General features: G+C 49.3%; 1 protein-coding gene across 5 annotated transcripts in view; it reads left to right on the forward strand.

The window, feature by feature from the left end:
• LOC135106019 (uncharacterized) overlaps positions 1 to 18,954 on the forward strand; it is an 85,582-nt gene that overhangs the window by 55,234 nt on the left and 11,394 nt on the right. Inside the window, exon 1 of one of the 5 annotated variants that reach the window (XM_064014796.1) lies at positions 10,811 to 10,834. The exons of the other annotated variants lie outside the window; for them this stretch is intronic. The gene's annotated coding sequence lies outside the window, so the exon portion shown is untranslated. Of the gene's footprint in view, positions 1 to 10,810; positions 10,835 to 18,954 lie in introns of those variants that run through there. 5 annotated transcript variants of the gene reach the window in all.

The following is an 18,954-nucleotide window of genomic DNA, read 5'->3' on the forward strand; positions in this document are numbered from 1 at the left end:
TGTACATGTAGACAAACCATCCGTCTTACGTTTATCGCGTTCATGTTAAGCTCTCACCATTCACTTCTCCGTACAAATGCCACACGATCAGGACTGAGTGTATGGGTGTTTATTTACTAATGATGCTGCAGTAGTCAGGAGAGGTGTCCTTATTTACATTCTCTTCAGTAGTTTCAATGATTTTAGTCGGATATTAACAGGCTTGACGTAGAACATTTGAGGATGGTGACATTGGAACTTGCAAGGATTCAAAGAAGAGGTTTAAGAGTTTGTGTATTCTCGTCTCATCTACGGGTAGGTGGTGGTAGTAGTGGTGGTGGTGGTAGTAGTAGTAGTAGTAGTAGTAGTAGTAGTGGTGGTGGTGGTGGTGGTGGTGGTAGCAGTAGCAATAGTAGAATAAGTCAAAACAAGTGGAATTCTCCCTGAGTTGGTAACAGTCGCGGCAGTCGTTGCTATGGGGCTTCCTATGGAGTTTCTATTAATCACGGCAGCCTCCCTGAACTGTGATTACGCGCATCTTTCTCACAGCATTATCCCGAGCGGGCGAGGGGCCGAGGCAAGGCGAGGGGCGGAGGAGGAGAGGGGGAGGGCGGGAGAGGGAGGCACCTCCTTCACTGGTCTTGCCCATCACGTCAGGTAGTAAACGTCCACCGGCACCACCCCCTCGGGCTCCTCGTGGCCGGGGCTCGTGGCTCGGCCTGGTGGATAGGGGACTCCTTTAGGGGCGGCGCCTCGCTGGAACGCCGGTCATCAGTGTGGCGGGGCAACGGTGGCGGGCGGTGGGAGGGGGAGGAGTGGAAGGGATAAAGAGAGCGAGGAGGGGTGGGGGGCCTCAAGGGGACGAGCAACACTTTGCATGCAGGGCGGAGGGAAAGCCGCCATGACTTTACTACATTATTCTTTGGCCTGAAACCTCTCTTTGCTTTGTCATTGGCCTCTGCGGCTGGCTGCTGTCCTGGCCTGTCTTCGGATTGTCTTCCTTGCCTCTCTGCATGCCTCCATCGCGGCCCTCCCCGTGCACGGCGGCGAGGGCACGCAGCGTGAAGGTGGTGGAGGGAGGCAGGGTGACGGTGGGTCCTGGCGGGTCCTGGCGGGTCCGGGCCGGAGGTGTCCTCGTTAAATGTTAAGCGGGCGTCATAAAAATCATCATAGTCGCTGACCGGCCCCAGACGAGTCGAAACTGTGTGGAGCGTTGGAAACCTTCTGAGAAAGTAACTGTTAGTGAAAGACGTGCGACACTCCCTTCCCACAGCGGTGTGACTCTTCCCATTGCGGTTCGTCCCCAGCCCCGGTAGGCCCATGGGCAAGAGGGGCCCCTTCGTCTGATATTGCTGCTATGGCCCGCCAGTGGAAGGCCTTTCAGAATTGGCGCAACACTCCACCAGGAGGCAACAGTTTTCCTCGCTCAGATTAATTCCCCGAGGTAGCAGGACACGAGACTCAGGAATGTCTGAATCATCTCCACTTTGATATGAAAGTCATATGTAGCGGCGGCGCAGGATGGCGGGCAGACCTCCAGCCTTGACGCGGGGCACCACAGAGGCCCTTTTCCAGCGGCGCAACCCGGACCAGGCGAGACGAGGAACTTAGGACGTGTCGGGCAATCAGTATATCGAAGTGGCCGCGTCACTTGCTGGTAAGGAGCTTCACGCGTGTCGCTGCGGGTGTCCCAGTGTCCGAGTGGCTGAGTGGCTGAGTGTTCGAGGGTCCGAGTTCCACTATTTCCTACTGCTTCACCTCAGAGTGTGCATACCTGAAGGCTTCCTCTGCTGTGTGTGTGTGTGTGTGTGTGTGTGTGTGTAATTCACCCAGCAGAGGTCTTGGGCATCACGTGGTGGACTCCTGACCGCCAGCTGTACCCTCGCGGAGAAAGCCTGGAGCTCCTGTAGTCTGGTCTATGGGTGAGGCTGAGGCTCCTCCGCACACCGCACCTTGCGCTGGGAGGACGACTGCTGCTCGCTATGCTCAATGAAAACTATGCGAACTGCGCGGGATACGAACCATAGTATGTGAAGTGAAATGCAAGGACATTTCCACTGTGCTAGCGACCGTGTGGTGTGGGGGGTGGGTTCCATAATTTTCTTATGTCCTTGTGTTAGGGAGGGAACACACTAACACCCACCTTCTTATTATACTAAGCCTGTGTGTATCAGATTATACTGGCAGCTCGAACAACGTCACTCTTTGCAGCTTCCCCTATGCTTTTATCTTCTTAAGAAAGGAAGCACACTAACGCCCTTCCTTCCTTTGTATTCCTTTATATTTTCTTAGCATATCAGACCAATGTGAATCAGACCATGCTGTCAGATCGGACTCCCTTAGTCTTTGCCTTCCCATGTGGAGAGAAGCGTATAGACAAGTGACTCTGAACCACAAACAGACAGCAGAGGAAAGATGAGGTGCAGTGTGGAGAGGGTGCGTGACAGGAGGAAAGGGACAGAATGGAGACAAGTGACTCTCAACCAGGGACAGGTGACAGGAAAGGTGAGGTGCAGTGTGGGAAGGGAGTTGGACAGGAGGAAAAGGACATGTGGGAGTCATGCAGGGCGAGATGCTGTCAGTGGGAGGGTATCAAGGATGTTCAGAGAGAGAGAGAGAGAGAGAGAGAGAGAGAGAGAGAGAGAGAGAGAGAGAGAGATTGTACTTTTTTTGCACTTTAGTGTATAATGGTTCGTTTGATCAATATGTCCTTAATCATGTGAGAGGACTACACACACACACACACACACACACACACACACACACACACACACACACACACACACTGACACACACACACAAATACTGATAAGAAGGAGAAGAAGAAGAAGAAGAAGAAGAAGAAGAAGAAAAAGAAGAAGAAGGAGAAAAAGGAGAAGGATAAGAAAAAGAAGGGAATAAGAAAGAGGAAAAGAAACTGACTACGTACACACAGACAAGATAAAGTACAGTATCTTAACAATGACAACAAAACAAAATAAAACAAACAACAAGAAATGAAGCTTTATTATACCGATGCTTCATGTAACACACACACACACACACACACACACACACACACACACACACACACACACACACACACACACACACACACAGGCTACGTCAATTAACCAACCTTAGAGTGACTCAGCAGGAGGGTTTGTGCGCCTTACTGGGTGTGTGTGTGTGTGTGTGTGTGTGTGTGTGTGTGTGTGTGTGTGTCGTGCAGATCTACCAGGCCACACGAGTCATTTTTTCTCCTTACAATATACCAACACGTCTTATTTGCTTTCTACAGGGCGTAGTAGTTCTGGAGCACAATTTTGCTTGGGTTACCTAACACTGCTATGGAAAAGTGCGGTGGTATTGCTTCTAGCCGAATGATACTTGTTTATACTAAGATAACCGCCGTGCGTCCATTCCTTCTTGCTGCTGATCAGTGGGTGGAAGTTTGGGACGACACACACACACACACACACACACACACACACACACACACACACACACACACACACACACACACACACACACACACACACACACACACACACACACACACACACACACACACACACATGGCCAGGCAATTCACCACATACCAAGACAGAAAAGTGATGACTCCTAAAGATTAAAATCCTATTTTATGCCTCACTTCATTATATATCTTTCCCCGCAACACCGTATGAAGTGACCGGTACTCCTTGTTTCACTGCCTGTTGCCTAACGGGCCTGGTGTCGGTGAGCTGCTGTGGCGGTGCTGACATTCGGGAATTGAAGCACGGCAGGTGGCACCGGGGGAGACTGGGGATGAATGGGATAGGTTGGCCGAGTGCAGCCGCCTCACTGCCGCAAACATTCTGGATGGCCCTAAGTATAGGCAGGACAAACACACGAGTGAGAAGGGCCGCTTGGGTGGTGGGCGATGGCGGGGGCCCCCTGCGTCTCAATGAGGCCTTCACGTCTCCCAGTGAACTCTGGAGCTTTAGTTGTCTTGTCTTGGATGAGAGAGGAATTGAAGACTCGGTGGTGGAAGTCACTGCTGGAGGAAGCCATCGCTGCTAAATGACCAGCAGGTGTTTTCAGAGGGACGTTTCCCAGTGGAACTCGGAAGCTTTAGTTGTCCTGGACCAAAGAGGGATTGGAGGCGCGGTGGTGGGAGTCACTGCTGGAGGAATGCATTGCGGCGACACAAGCGTTGCATTATGTGGCGAAATGACCAGGTGTTTTTAGAGGGACGGGCTGGCGATGCGTTAGAGTGCAGGTGTGGCGTGAGGTGGAGGTCGCTGTGCTGTGGCGCGCTGTGGGCCTCCACGCCGCGTCAAGTTTGGCGTACCAACATGGGACGACGTGATATATTTGCCTTAAGGGTTAAATCCACGTATCATTGGATGCGAATGTGTTTGACGGGCGTGCGATGGCCAGCGATGACCTCAGGGTCCTGATGGGCGTCTGATGGGCGGCTGGAGTGGCCGCGGCCGCCCCGTGTTTGTTGATGTTCACAGCAAGTCATTCCTGGTGGCCTGACCCCCGCCTCTCTCTCTCTCTCTCTCTCTCTCTCTCTCTCTCTCTCTCTCTCTCTCTCTCTCTTTCTCTCTGGTTCATTCCTTCTTTTCACCTGTGTCCCGTGGTCGCAGTCAGAGTGAGGCAAGTGAGGCGCCGGGGCGAGACGCAACACGCACTGCTACCCTCACATTCTCAGCACTGCATCAGGAGTGAAGGAGCAGGAATTTTCCATACACCATGCAGTGAATCCAAATAGAGTGTAGTTTGTACTTTACCTAAATTTGCAAACCTTCCTGATTCTGGCATTTGACACGCAGCTTATTGTTGTTGCTCTTGTTGTTGTTGTCATTGTCGGAGGAAGGGGATGAATAGAAGGAGGAAGAGGAGTCAGAATCTGAGTCAGAGGAGGAGGAGGTTGTGGTAGTGGTAGTGGTGGCAGTAGTGGTGGTGGTGGTGGTGGTGGCGGTAGTCATTTCACAGCAGGTATCCTACATCCACTGGTATCCTACATAACCTCCCTCCTCTCACCTGCCCCCCCCCCACTACCTGCTTGCCTGCCTGCCTGCAACCCGTGGCCAAAGCCTTGCCTTCAGGGAGGGTGGAGACGGCGGCGGGCCTCGGGCGGGGACGGGCGGGCACGGGCGGGGACAGACAAGAGAGCGTTCCTGCAGTGCTGGGTTCGGCAGTGCTGGTCCCGCCGCCTTCTGTGACTCTGTGACTGCTTTTCGATGGGTGGATGGGCGGGTAAGTGGATGAGTGAGTGGTTTGGTTTGTTGGTTGTTGATGATGATGATGATGATGTTGTTGTCTTATCATTGTTCATTTTATCTACGGTTTCTCTATGTCAGATTAACGTTATTGGTCTTCTTCCTCCTCCTCCTCCTCCTCCTCCTCCTCCTCCTCCTCCTCCTCCTCCTCCTCCTCCTCCTCCTCCTACTCCTCCTCCTCCTCCTCCTCAAATAACTCAACTTGCTTCATTCACACGAAGGCTGAGACGCATCATTACAAGTAGTGGAAGCTGGTGGCGGATTCTAGGAGTGTTTCTGTGAGTCCAGTGATATATGGTTTTACATGTACTTTCCATCATTAGTAGAAAAAAAAAGGAAAAAAAAAAAGTCACCCATAAGAGTATGACTAATCAGTTATGTGGCATTTGAATATAGTTTATATGAAATGCCAAAATGTTTAAGAATTCTGTCATTTGACGTTCCCAAGGATTAGTAGGGTGTGCAGTCCTTCCATTCAGCCGCTCACCCCCTGCTTGCCACCCTCCACACTGTCCCTCATCCCTGCTTACCTCCCTATACCGCTGTACTCTCTCTCTCTCTCTCTCTCTCTCTCTCTCTCTCTCTCTCTCTCTCTCTCTCTCTCTCTCTCTCTCTCTCTCTCTCTCTGTGTTCTTTCTCTCGCTGTGTTCGAGATGCATTCGTGACTGCATATGACAAACAGGAAATGGAGGCGTTAACGAAACTTTTGTACTTATTTACGATAGTGAGAGCATATGTTTCCATTACAAGTGCCGCCAGACAACACCTCGCAGCGCCACTCGGGACTTGCCCTGCCCGCCCCTCACTTCTCACTCACGGCGGGTGCGTTTGTCGCGCCCGCCGCCCTCTATCATAATCACCGGGTCTGTAGTGTCGCGGTGACAAATGAGCCTCGTGCGGGCGACTCACGATAGCTGTGTAAAGAGGATCGGCCGCTGCGCGAGAGGAGATTCATTGTTGACCGTGGGGGCGGGCGGGTTCGGACGGCGCGGCATGTGCAAACCAAGACTGCTGTTGTGATCCTAATCTTGACAATGAATCATTACTATCGACACTACTGCGGATGTGTGCTCGGCTGTTCCGCCGACTCACAAGAGGGCGGGAGAGGGAGGCGGTGTTTGTTTTACCGCGGTCAGTGTGGTGGTGTGGTGGTGTGGTGGGGGGGTGGGGGGTGGGGGACTGTTTACCCGCGGTCCAAGGTGTACAGTACCCTCGCCGCCTCGCCCCGCCCCGCCCCGCTGCTCCCTCTACGCCACATACGCACCGAAGGTCTCCGTGGCGTGAAACAATTCCTCCCCACCTTGCATTCATCCTCTCGTCGCATTTCCTGAGTGTGCCGGGAGTCTGTCTGACCTGAACCTGTGACTTGAGATTATCTGTGTCTGTATGTCGCTGTCTGTTAAGCTTTTCTCTGTCCTTCCGTCTGTTTGTCTCTTCTTTTCCTGTCTACCTGTCCCTTACGTCAAATAACCTGGTTTTGTCTTTTTTTACTGTCTGTCCCTCACCTCAAATAATTTTCCTCTACGGTTCTATCTGTTTGTCTCATCTACTTTGTCTGTCCCTCTCGTCAGATAATCTTCCTCTGTTTCTCTGTATGTATGTCTCTTCTTGCACTGTGTCTGTCCCGCGCGTCTTCCTGAGCTGCTTTGCGTGAATCAGAAAGCCTAACTCATTAATTATGTGTGGCGCGGTTGCCGTCTGGTGCCGCTCGGAGGAACTAACAGGAAAACATAACGAAGGAGAGCAATGCATCGTGTGTTACTCATGCGCAGCTGTTCGATGTTGTATTCTTGAAGCTGTATAGCTGTTGTGCTTAATACCTACCCGAAGCAACTCTTGAAGTGTAAGATATCAGACTGTGACGTAACACACAAAAAAATAAATAGAAATAATAATAATGAATAAATAAATAATACTGAGTTGAATTAAGCTTGAATGGAGAATCAGCAAGTGAACATCATCCCTTGCACTCACTATGCAAGGAACAATCACATGTACAGTCGTGGCCACAAGCTGAGTAACCCTCTGGACATGTTCACATTACTTTACGTTGCGTCTCAATCTGAAGTCCTCCAGCCTCCTGACAGTCATTGCAGAACCAGACAAATGATAGGTGCTTAGCAGATCGAGATACTTATATAATGAGAGAAGGTTGCAGACACATTGTGAGTAAGCGTAGTGTGTTAGACGACTACTGGCCACGACTAAGAATATGAATAAGTGCTTTAGCTGTCTAAACTATAAAGTTCTTCAGGAAATTAGTTGCTTAATAACCTCGAGTCTCTCCCCACTTCGAAGATTCTGACCACAATGGAAGTGAACTGGCGTGTTAGACGACTACTGTCCATGACTCTACGAATAAGTGTTATTGTCTAAATTTCAACGTTCTTCAGGGAATGAGTTGTTTAATAAGCTTGAGCCTCTTCCACGGCTTTTCCTTTTCTCTTCTTCTCTCGCATTCTCCCGTTTGGTCTTAGGTCTCGCCACAGCAGATCAACCTTCTTCACTCTGACTAAATGTATTGTTTAGTGCGGTAATTCGAATATTTTTGTTACCCTCCTTAATAAAACAAAATTAAAGAGAGTAAGTTAGCCAGGTGTGATTTAAAGGTATGTAGTATGTAAAGTCCGCGTTGTTTTGTAAGCGCCTCGACTCCCACGTTCAGGTGAAAGAGGGTCGTGCCATTGGCGTCACCAGCTTCCTCACAGCAGACTCGCCATCCAGCGCTTCCTGACAGCTTGGCTTATTTTGGAGAGACGCAGGGACTCAGGGAGGGACAGGAGTGGGGTTGGCTTGTCAGTGATACTCTTAGAGATAATGAGTGACCTACACACACACACACACACACACACACACACACACAAGCACACACACATGGTGCCAACTCGTCCGCCGCGCAAGGTCTACACGCCTCATAATGCTTACAAATACAAGCAACCAACCGCCAGCATCAGAAATGTGAAGGTAAACACACTATATCAGTATAATTTATGCACATAAATATTCCCTGAACATCTTCCCAGACAAACAAAGAAAACACGGCGAGACATGATCGGCCGCGTCGGGGTTTCCTGTCACTCACCACAACACCCCGAGGACCGCCGCTAATATATTGCTGCGTTTTTATTTTGTTTTGTTTTCTTTTATTTTATGACTCCTCCAGAGCGGAATGTGACCCATCGGCCGGGGAGCGACCTGGCTGCAGGGAAGGGGGGGCGATGAGAACACCAACCTGTGGGGTGGGGGGGGGCGGTGCTACCATCCCCTGCGCGCTGTGTCAAGGCCAGGGCGACAGCGGTGGGGCGGCGCTGGCTGGTGGCGGCGACGTGCCGTAGCGCCAGTCGTCACCGAGGCAGCGTGCAGGCGCCGCTGGTCGCTGGTCACTCACTGGGGGTCCTGAATTGCGCAATCGTATTAAGATTCTTAGCGGACTTCGTGGTCTTTGCCGCGGGACGAAGCTTCCCGATCAGCAGTCTCAGCCCCGGCCTGCGCTACGCCGCCCCGCGCCACTTGACGTCTCACTCAGCCGCCGCTCCGGGAGGCCTCAGGCTGTCCGTCACACTGAAGCTCACGTACGGACATAAATACCAGACGCAAATAATGCCGCCTATCACAACACACTGGCAGTCTTGTGAATCCGTCTCAGTGTCACGGAACAATTTACACTGAGAACTAAGGCGCTCTTAACGAGGAGCCTTCTGACAGCAAGGCTCACGCTCCCATCACCTTGGTGTGGTGGCGAGGCGAGGGAGGCTGCCTGTCTGGAGTAGAAGTCGGCGCCGCCAGCATCAGGACGCAGGCAGGCCCGGAGCCCCCGCGCGCTGGGCCTAATGTACAAAATATGGAAATAAAACACCGGGAGAGGCCGAACAGCACTGGTTCCTCGGCCTGTCGTCATTCAGCCCGCCCGCTCCTGCTGGGGAGGCAAGGGTACGAGAGAGAGAGAGAGAGAGAGAGAGAGAGAGAGAGAGAGAGAGAGAGAGAGAGAGAGAGAGAGAGAGAGAGAGTCTCCAACAGTGTTAAAGAAATATACTGTGTTGTGTACTTGTGTGTCTGTGTGTGTGTGTGTGTGTGTGTGTGTGTGTGTGTGTGTGTAGGTAACATGGACAGCTCTAGAACACTATATCTATGCCTCTCCACAACTTAACGGCACCCCCCCCCCCTTCCCTCCTACACACACACACACACACACACACACACACACACACACCAAGCAGAAGATACTAAGACACATTTTCTTATTTCAACGAATTTATTTTCCTGCGATGCTATTTTTTTTTGCTTGCAGGGCGAACACAGATCAATGAGTGAATAGGAGATGCAAAGATCCCGTGTCAGCAGATCATATGTAACCTAACTTATCCCTCCTTAACAGCAATACAGGCCCCGAGCTGAACTATTCATTGCTAAGTATATTGTTAGCAAAAAAAAAATAAAATAAAAAAAATGACTACGATATAAGAGAAGAGAAGGAAGGTGAAATTTACTTCTTTTGTTATTTCAAGGGAAGGTCTGAGTGATTGGTGGTGTGGTAATATGCTGTGTGTCTGTGTTGGTTTTATTGCTTTTAGAATTTCCTTCGTTCTTTCTTTAGTTCGCTTGTTCTTTCCTTGTTTTTTTGTTTGTTTGTTTCTTTATATATTTATTAATACAAAAGGGACTCGGGTCAAGGGCAACAAGACTAGAAAAAAGATAGATAAGTAATAAAAAAAAAAAGTGAAGGCGCCAGTCCGTGAAGAGTGAAGCACAGTCTGAGGGGAAGTCCAGAATTACATGGAGAAATAGACACAACATTCTTCATTCTGACATGACTTGTTTACTTATTTTTTTTCATGTTATTTATGTATCTACTTATTTATTCAGTTGTTTACTTGTTTGTTTATTTTTGTTCACTCGTATTTTATTTTTGTTTTCACTTCTTATCTGTTTATCGAGCATCTCTCCGTCAATATTCAGCGTAATTTCCAGTGTTTTCCAGGTGTTTCCAGACTCAGACGTGTAGACAGGGCGTGATTACTTACTAGTCCGTGACACATCGTACTCTTGGCCAGGCGAGGTCACTGTCCCGGAAGGAATTGCTGGTCAGTCATTCCTTGGGAGCAGAACGGAACGCTCGCTGGTGGGCACAGGATGGCTGGGAGAGGAGGGAGGGAGAGAGGGAGAGAGGGAGAGAAAGAAGGGCTGGGGGGAAGGAGAGATGGAGAGAAAGGAAAGCTGGGGAGAGAGAGAGAGAGAGAGAGAGATGGACCAGGAGGAGGAGGAGGAGGAGACCATAATGACCGGTGATAGGTTGTCCTGGCGGGTCCCTGGCTGGTGAGTGGTGGGTCGTGAGGCACCTACGCTCCTCTCCCGGTGATTGGTCGGGCCGCCAGCTCTGCCTAACGGAGATAATTTCGGAGATGGATTGGCGAGATTTTCATCAGCTGTTTCCTTACTTGCCCCGACAGTTCCGAGGGGGAGGCGGCCCCGGCAAGGTGCTGCCTACCTCTGTGTCCCGGGCGTGCTGGTGTTGGTGCTGCTCTTAGTGTTGTTAGTGGTGTTAGTGCTGCCCCCTCGCCGTTATTACCTCCTGATGTGTTTCTCCCGTAAGCGTCCGTCTTAAGGTAGAGTGTTGTGTTTGTGTGTGTGTGTGTGTGTGTGTGTGTGTGTGTGTGTGTGTGGGGGTCGGTGGAAGTTTTTAGTGGTCTCCTGGTGAAGTATGGTGTGCGTGGATGTTGTTGTCATCGTCTTTTTCCTCCTTCTTTCTTTCTTTCTTTTCCTTAGTGGCAAAGATGTAGTGACAGCGATAGTAGTAGTACTAGTAGCAGTAGTAGTAGTAGTAGTAGTAGTAGCAGCACCACTACCACCACCACCATCAAGTAATAATAATAGTACACTTATCTTTGACTATATTCCCCGTCTCTACAATGCTTACACATTCATGGCCGCTGTATTTACTCTTATAAATGCTATTATTTGCTGGAGTCTTGCAAGCACAGCGGGGGAGGAAGGCCAGTACTTCCTCGCGTGCATGAACCAATCCTCTCTTGTCTGCCTCTCACGCTCAAGTCAAGGCAAAAAAAAAAACCGAGGATATTATGCTTATATATTTTTGGATGCAGCGCGGGGTCATTGGGAGACGCGTGGAGGCCGTGCGGTGCTTGTGGACTGAGGAGGAGGAGGCGCGGTGTCTCCTGCCTGTGGTCTTATCTGGCTTTCTCCCGTCACATCTGAGCCGTCTTGTAATTGAAAGTCAGGGGTATTGTTCAGTGTGTAGCTCGCTTTATCGGGGCGCCGAGAGAGATGCCATCGCCGTCTGCGGGAAACTGGTGCTGGATTGATGCAGCTTGGGTATCTCTTACCGATGCAAACACCTGCTGCTGCTCTTCCTCTCCTCTAACGTTGCCCTGAACACAACCAGTTTAGTAAGCTTGTTTTTGAAATCGTCCACTTTACTTCTGCAATTGTTTTCTTGTTTGCGACCGGTGGCGCTAAAGGAAGCGTGTGTTAAGAATGTACGAATATAAAGGGATATGTTACCTTTCTCTGTTTAGTGGCTTGATCAGCTGGGTGCTGTGTCTCGCCTTGGACTGCATGATAGGGTTTGATAAAGCTGGAATTTAAAGAAGAGATGGGGAGAAATTAGTTTTCGAATAGAGTGGTGGGTAACTGGAATAGACTCAGTAATCAGGTTGTTAGTGCAGTCATTACGAAGGATAAGTCAATGGGGATGATAGGTGGACATAGGTGTGTCAGATACAATGAATGCCACGTGTAGTTCTGATGGCTTCTTGCAGCTTCCCTTGCTCTTATGTTCTTATGAGTCACAGGTGCAGTTTAAACTCAAGCCTTGGTTACAGATGACAGGTCAGCTGGTGCAGGTGTGTTAATCCAAAAGGCAGGATCAAGAAGAACCTGTGTGCGAGTATCTGTACTTGTGTCTTTACCTGGTTGACGTCCCCAGCAAAGGCGTCTGCATGTAAACATTCACACTCACAAACATTCCCCCAATCTTTTTTTTTTTCCTGCTAACAAAGATCTTGAAGTTATTTATATACGTTGGAAAGTCTCTCCATCTTTACCTACATCTTAATTTCTGATGGCCGTGTTCTCCATTATTTCAGTGTTTTATCTCGACGACTTTCAGTAGCGTCTGGTAGAAGATATTAAAGTTTTCAAGTACGTCTTTGTAATTCCAATGACACTCTAACAAGTATTTTACATCATCCATGAGAAAGACACCCATGAGACATTAGGGAGCTTTAAGAGAAGATTAGACGGGTTTATGGATGGGGATGATAGGTGGAAATAGGTAGGTATATTTCATACAGGGACTGCCATGTGTAAGCCTGGTCGCCTCTCGCAGCTTCTCTTATTTCTTATGTTCTTATGAGAATCACACTACTTGTTTGTGAGCCGTTTAGAAACAGGCCTTGAGAGAGTCCGAAGCATTGCAAAACACAGACCTGAGACTCGATGTTAGGGAAGAGATACCGGAGTCAAAAGAGAACAATTTGACTTTGGGGTTTGGGAGCAAGAAAGGCGGAACAGAGTTAGACGTATGTATGATTCTGTAAAGCAAAAACAGTAATGCGCCGCTGCTACATTGTATTCCTATGAGTCGTTATGGGGAGTCTGAAGCTTAAGAGGCAGCCCAGAAGTAGATATATGTATGAGTCTGTAGAAAGAGTACAGTAATCCGCTGCTTTGTTGGATTGCTACGAGCTGTTTTAGGTGTCAGTGGTCTGTGGTAGGGCTTGGTGTCTAGAGACGGAAGCTTAGGCGGCACCAGCAACTCGTTAGGTTATGTAGCAAAGATATATACTGTTTTCTGGTATATCCTTTGACTAACGAAGAAGTGTGTGGCTGTGTATGTATATGAAATTATCTGTAGTAGGAAAACCTCCGTGATGGCGAGAGGGAAGCGGAGCATAAAGGTTGGTTTAGGCAATGGCTGTTTAGAAGAGACGGCGAGACTGCAAGAAAACAAACATTTCAATTGGAACTTACAGAGATTTAGTGCCTGGCTTGTGAAAGAGGAAGGCTGGAGATGAATAAGAGATAAAGTCTGTATTTTTAGACGCTTTGTTTTCTCATATTGACTCTATTCGAAGAGCATAGAGTTGTTTTTTTTCTCATTGATGCATAAACCTTATTGAACCATCACTAGAATGATTAACAAGCTCTTCAAACCCAAGCAACGACCACTACAACCTCTTCAAAGTAGTTGAGAATAAGGGAGTTTGAGAAGAGGGTCCTTTGAGGAGGAGGAGGAGAAGGAGGAGGAGGAGGAAGGCATGGTGAGGCTCAGTCCATCAGTTTGGCTTTGAGAGGAAAATCTTGAGGAATACATTTCTTCAAGGGACCACAAGGCCAGGGAGGGCAGGGCGGGGCGGGAAGGAGAGGGAGAGGGGGGGGGCAGGGGCGGCGGTTCTCTGTGTTCGGGATTAACCTCAAAGTTTAGCCCCGCTGGTTGTGTCTGCCCGCCGCCCCCACCTGCGCCCCGAGCCACTCCCCTTGATTGCTTCTCGACCTGAAGTCATTCTCGGCGATGTTTATTGCAATTTATTAACAAAAGTGGCTCCGGGTAGAACGAGATACATTCTGCTCTTGAATACATGTCGTTTTCCAGTCCAGTCCGCCATGAATACTATGCTTTACGAGTTCGAACAGTTGCTTAATAAGGCTGGCTTGCGTGTCCGACCCTCCTGAGGAACGGCGAAGGCGGCGCCGCTGGGGACCTGCGGTGTGAGTGTAACCGCGGGGACTTCGCCGTGTGCTGCCACTGCCTTGTGGAGTCTGTCGGACCACAGCACTTGCCTGGCACTTATTTGGCACTTAACTGGGGCAGTGCTGACTCTGAGAAGGATACCACAACCACCACCACCACCGCTACCGCCACCATACCATCACCACCACCACCACCCCAACCATCACCCGCACCACCACTCCGCAGGGTGATGGTGGGCGGAGAGTCAGCAGCAGAGCCAGTGTTTGAGGTTAAGCCTGGCCACGGGGAAGTCGCCTCCTCACCCTGCGTTCCCCTTAAGGACACTTCGCTGAGACTTCCTCCCTGTATCACCACAAAGCCAGATTGATGAACTGACCCGCCGCGTGCCCCTCTCTGCCTCCGTGCTCTCTCTCTCTCTCTCTCTCTCTCTCTCTCTCTCTCTCTCTCTCTCTCTCTCTCTCTCTCTCTCTCTCTCTCTCTCTCTCTCTCTCGTTCTTGTGATGTTCCTTCTTTCTTTCTTTCTTTGCTTCATGTACCAACGATACCGCCACCACTACTACTACTACTACTACTACTACTACAACAACAACAACAACAACCATCGTCACCCCCAGCACCACACCAAAACCACAAAACAACAGCAGCTACCACCACCACCACCACCACCACCACCACCACCCGCAACAAGAACAAGAGCAAGTGGTAGAAGCAATCAGGATGTAATCGTCGAAGTCGGTGGGGTGCTGTCACACGGGGCGGGGTTGGCCTGTCGGGGCAAAGGGAGCATGAAGCAAGGGGATGAGGGGGGGGCGGTAAAGGCTGAGGACCGAGGTGGTGGTGGTGGTGGTGGTGGTGGGTTACAGAGAGACAGCCAATGATACCTACTCCTCCTCCTCCTCCTCTTCTTTCTTCTTCTTCTTCTTCTTCTCCTCCTCATCCTCCTCTACCTCCTCCAGGCCCTTCACTTCCCTTCCCTTTCCTATGGCTCTGCCTCACCTCCTCCTCCTCCTCCTCCTCCTCCTCCTCCTACTCTGCCCTTCGCCCCTGACAAATCCCTCCCCTTTCCCCTCCCTCTTCCTCCCCGGGGCCTTGACATCTCCTCCTCCTCCTCCTCTTCCTCCCATTCCCTACAGTCTTATGTAAGTTTTTTTTTTTTCCTCATTCTCTATTAAAACACCATTGGAGGGTATGCATTCTCTCTCTCTCTCTCTCTCTCTCTCTCTCTCTCTCTCTCTCTCTCTCTCTGGCCAAACACTCCTAGGAATTTCATAAGACGCAGATTCACGCTCCCTCGAATTCCATCAGGGAAGATTCAAGTGTGTGTGTGTGTGTGTGTGTGTGTGTGTGTGTGTAGGGGGAGAGGAAGAGGGAGGAAGCCGGGTCGCCAGGGTGGATGAGTCGTCAAGTGGAAGGGTCGTATATGGAGAGGTAGAGAAGGTAGGGGAGGAGGTAAGGGAGGTCATTGAGTGGAAGGGGAGGAGGTGGTGGGTCGTCTTTACTACGAGGGAGTGGAGAGAGAGAAAGAGAGAGAGAGGGAGAGGGAGAGAGAGAGAGAGAGAGAGAGAGAGAGAGAGAGAGAGAGAGAGAGAGAGAGAGCTCTTCCAAAAGGTGAAAGTTATGTTTATTTACTCATAACTCTGGTGAATCGTGTGTGTGTGTCTGTGTGTGTGTGTGTGTGTGTGTGTGAAACGAGGAGGGTGAAAGTTCCCTCCCCTATAGAACCAAAGTAATGGTATTCAACGGGGAGACTTTCCTATATAGACTTGCCTTTATACACGTGAGGAATTTGCCGCTCTCTGTAGCTCAAAATGGACACTAACTGCAGTCCTTATTCTCAAACGCCTTGCTACTTTACCCTGAGTACTTTTAATCCTTCAACATAAAAGCATGAAAAAAAAAAAAATAAGAGAAGCTGTAAGAAACCATCTGGCCTACACGTGGCAATCCCTGTACTATAAAACATGTATTTCCACTTATCATCCCCATCCATACAGTTGTTTAATCTTCTTATAAGGCTCCTTAATAACGTGGAACTAAAAACTCGATTGCTGGGTCTATTCTATGTTTGTTTTCGTGCATTTAGGCTTTGTCATTAGAAAACAGACGCTTTTAAATACTATTCAAATGAGCTATCAATGTTCGAGAGTTTTAGGAAGTTTGCACGATATCCGAATCTAAGCTTTATGAAAAACAAAGGCACTTCTTTTCATTATTATTATAATTTTTCTCGTTTTATTTTATTTTTTTTTTTATTTATCTATAATGTATTCTTTTTATTTTTTTATTTATTCATTCATTTGTGTCGTGAATCTAAGCTCTACCTTACCTTTTGCCTCCGTGTTCGATAGTTTTACGAAGTTAGAACGATATCTGATGGATGAGAACCTGCAGCGTATTACCTGACGAAGATGTGTTGCAGGGGAGGCAGACTGCAGCGGAGATGAAACGAGACAGGGGTTCAGATGCTGTGGCAGAGGTGGGAAGCTGCCGTAGGGTAATGAAGGGAGGCAGGAAGCAGAGTTTGAAATGTTACGACAGGGGAAGGAAGTCAGGGAGGAAGGCTGCAGACAGAAGGCAGAGTTTGAAATGCTCTGACGGGGGAGAGAGGCTGCAGCACGGGGATGAAAGAGGGCAGAGCTTCTATGCTGTGGCAGGGAAAGAAGGCTGCAACAGGGGCAGGGGTGAGTGAGGGTGGAGCATGAAGGGAGAGGCAGGGGAGGAGGATAGATGCGTGGAAGAGGTGGCGGTGACAGGCGCCACACCTTACTAGCCGCCTGAGGTGAATACATACCGCCAATCAATCGTTCACTTTGGTCTTGGGGAACAGAGAGCAGCGAGCGTCTTCCTAACATTAATATTTATGCCGCGCGAGAGCCACTTTACATACACCTCATGTGGGAGTCGTGTGTCGCGTACGGAGGGAGGGAGGCGCGCGGGCGGTCTCAGTACTACGGTATCTCCTACTCTGCCTCACTGCCACCCTTGCCCACGCCTCGCCACAACCTTCCCGCAACCTGCCCCTAACCTTGCCTGTCTTAGTATTCCTGCCTCTCTCTCTCTTCCATACACCCACACTCTCACTCAAATGTTTCGCACTCCTCTCTCTCTCTCTCTCTCTCTCTCTCTCTCTCTCTCTCTCTCTCTCTCTCTCTCTCTCTCTCTCTCTCTCTCTCTCTCTCTCTCTCTCGTATTTTGCAGTCTTTCTCTTTCTTTCTCTCACTTATATTTTGTACTCCTCTTTTTTTTCTCTCTCTTTCTCTCCGTCTTACTCATAGTTTGCAGTCTTCTTCCTCTCTTTTCTTCCATTCTGTCTTTCACTCATTTTTATACTCTTCCTTCTCTTTCTTTCTTCTTCCTCTCTTTCACTCATGTTATTTGCATTATCCCTTCTCTCTCTTCCTCTTCCTCATAGTATTTGCACTCTTCCTCCTCCTCCTTCACCCCCTACCACCCTCTCACTCATAGTATTTGCACTCCTCTTCTTCTTCTCCTCCTCCTCCTCCTCCTCCTCCTCCTCCTCCTCCCTCCCTCCCTCTACCTCCCTCTTCCTTCCTCTCTCTCATGTCAATAGCAGTCTTCTTGGTCCTCTGTCATCTTCCCTCTCACTTCTTTATCTTTGCAGTCTTTTCCTCTTCCTTCCTCTCACTCAAAGCATTTTTCATTCACTCACTCACTCACTCACTCATCCATTCTCTTCTCTTTCCTTCCCTGCCTCACTCACGTAACCTAACTTAATCTAACGTAACTTAACCTAAGCTAACTTAACCTAACTCCTTTCCTTGTCTCACTCACCATCTAACCTAACCTAATTTAACCTAATCAAACCTAAACAACCTCCTTCCTTCCTTCCCTGCCTAACTACCACCTAACTATTTCATTCCCAATATACTGATTCACTTCATCCTTACCCATTTAGCACAAGAGAGAGGACTCACCCTTTAGAATGTCCCCTTTACCTACCTCACCCACCTGCCCATCTATTCAACCCATCATACCTCACCGCACCGCAGCTCAAGGACATCAGTAGGGCTCCCCATGTCGCTTCCCCATCATAGGTCTTGGGTACCGTGTCCTCCTCCTCCTCCTCCTCCTCCTCCTCCTCCTCCTCTAGTTCTCGTCTACCTGCGCTGTACAGGCCAATATAAACTTTGTGATTATTGGTGTTCTGGTTTGTCTCTGTCCTGTGTCCAGTGCTGATGATGATGGTGATGTTATTTGTATTGCTGTTGTTGCTACGATTACTGTTACTACTACTACTACTACTACTACTACTACTACTACTACTACTACTACTACTACAAGCATAATCACCACCACCACCACCATCACTACTACCACCACCATTACCACTACCACTACTTCTACTATTGCCACTACCACAAGCACCCAAATTATAACACCACCACCACCACCACCACCACCATAGTAGATATTTACGAGTGAATACAAAATGCACTTAATTATACATACGTGTGCTTGCTTACTTACTTAGCGGGTCGAGAACTGCATCCACTCCGCCATGCAGATGGAGGCCAGCTGATTGTGCGAGACGGAGCAGGAGACAGTGGTGATAAGCCTATTGGTGTTGTACTGGAGGAGAGAGAGTGGAGAGAGAGAGAGAGAGAGAGAGAGAGAGAGAGAGAGAGAGAGAGAGAGAGAGAGAGAGAGAGAGAGAGAGAAAGGGAAGGGGGAGAGGAAGAGGAGGAATTGGGGACATGGTAGGAAATATATAGAAAAGGGAGGAAGGAAGAAAGGAAAGAAGAAAAGTAAGGATATGAAAAAAACAAGGAAATAATGAGAATACAAGCAGAGAGAGAGAGAGAGAGAGAGAGAGAGACAGGGACAGAGAGAACCGATCACACAGTCAACCAGCCAGTCCGTCAGTCAGCCAGCCAGCCCAAGAATTTTTGCGGTCGTGTGTGGTGGAAAGAAATAGTTTGTTTACTGTCCCCGGCCGCCCCCTCACCGCGCTCCTTACCGCGGGCCGCCCACTGCCTCCGATACACGTGACTC

The sequence above is a fragment of the Scylla paramamosain genome, chromosome 12 (assembly GCF_035594125.1).
Source record: "Scylla paramamosain isolate STU-SP2022 chromosome 12, ASM3559412v1, whole genome shotgun sequence".
In the NCBI taxonomy this organism is placed as follows: Eukaryota; Metazoa; Arthropoda; class Malacostraca; order Decapoda; family Portunidae; genus Scylla; species Scylla paramamosain.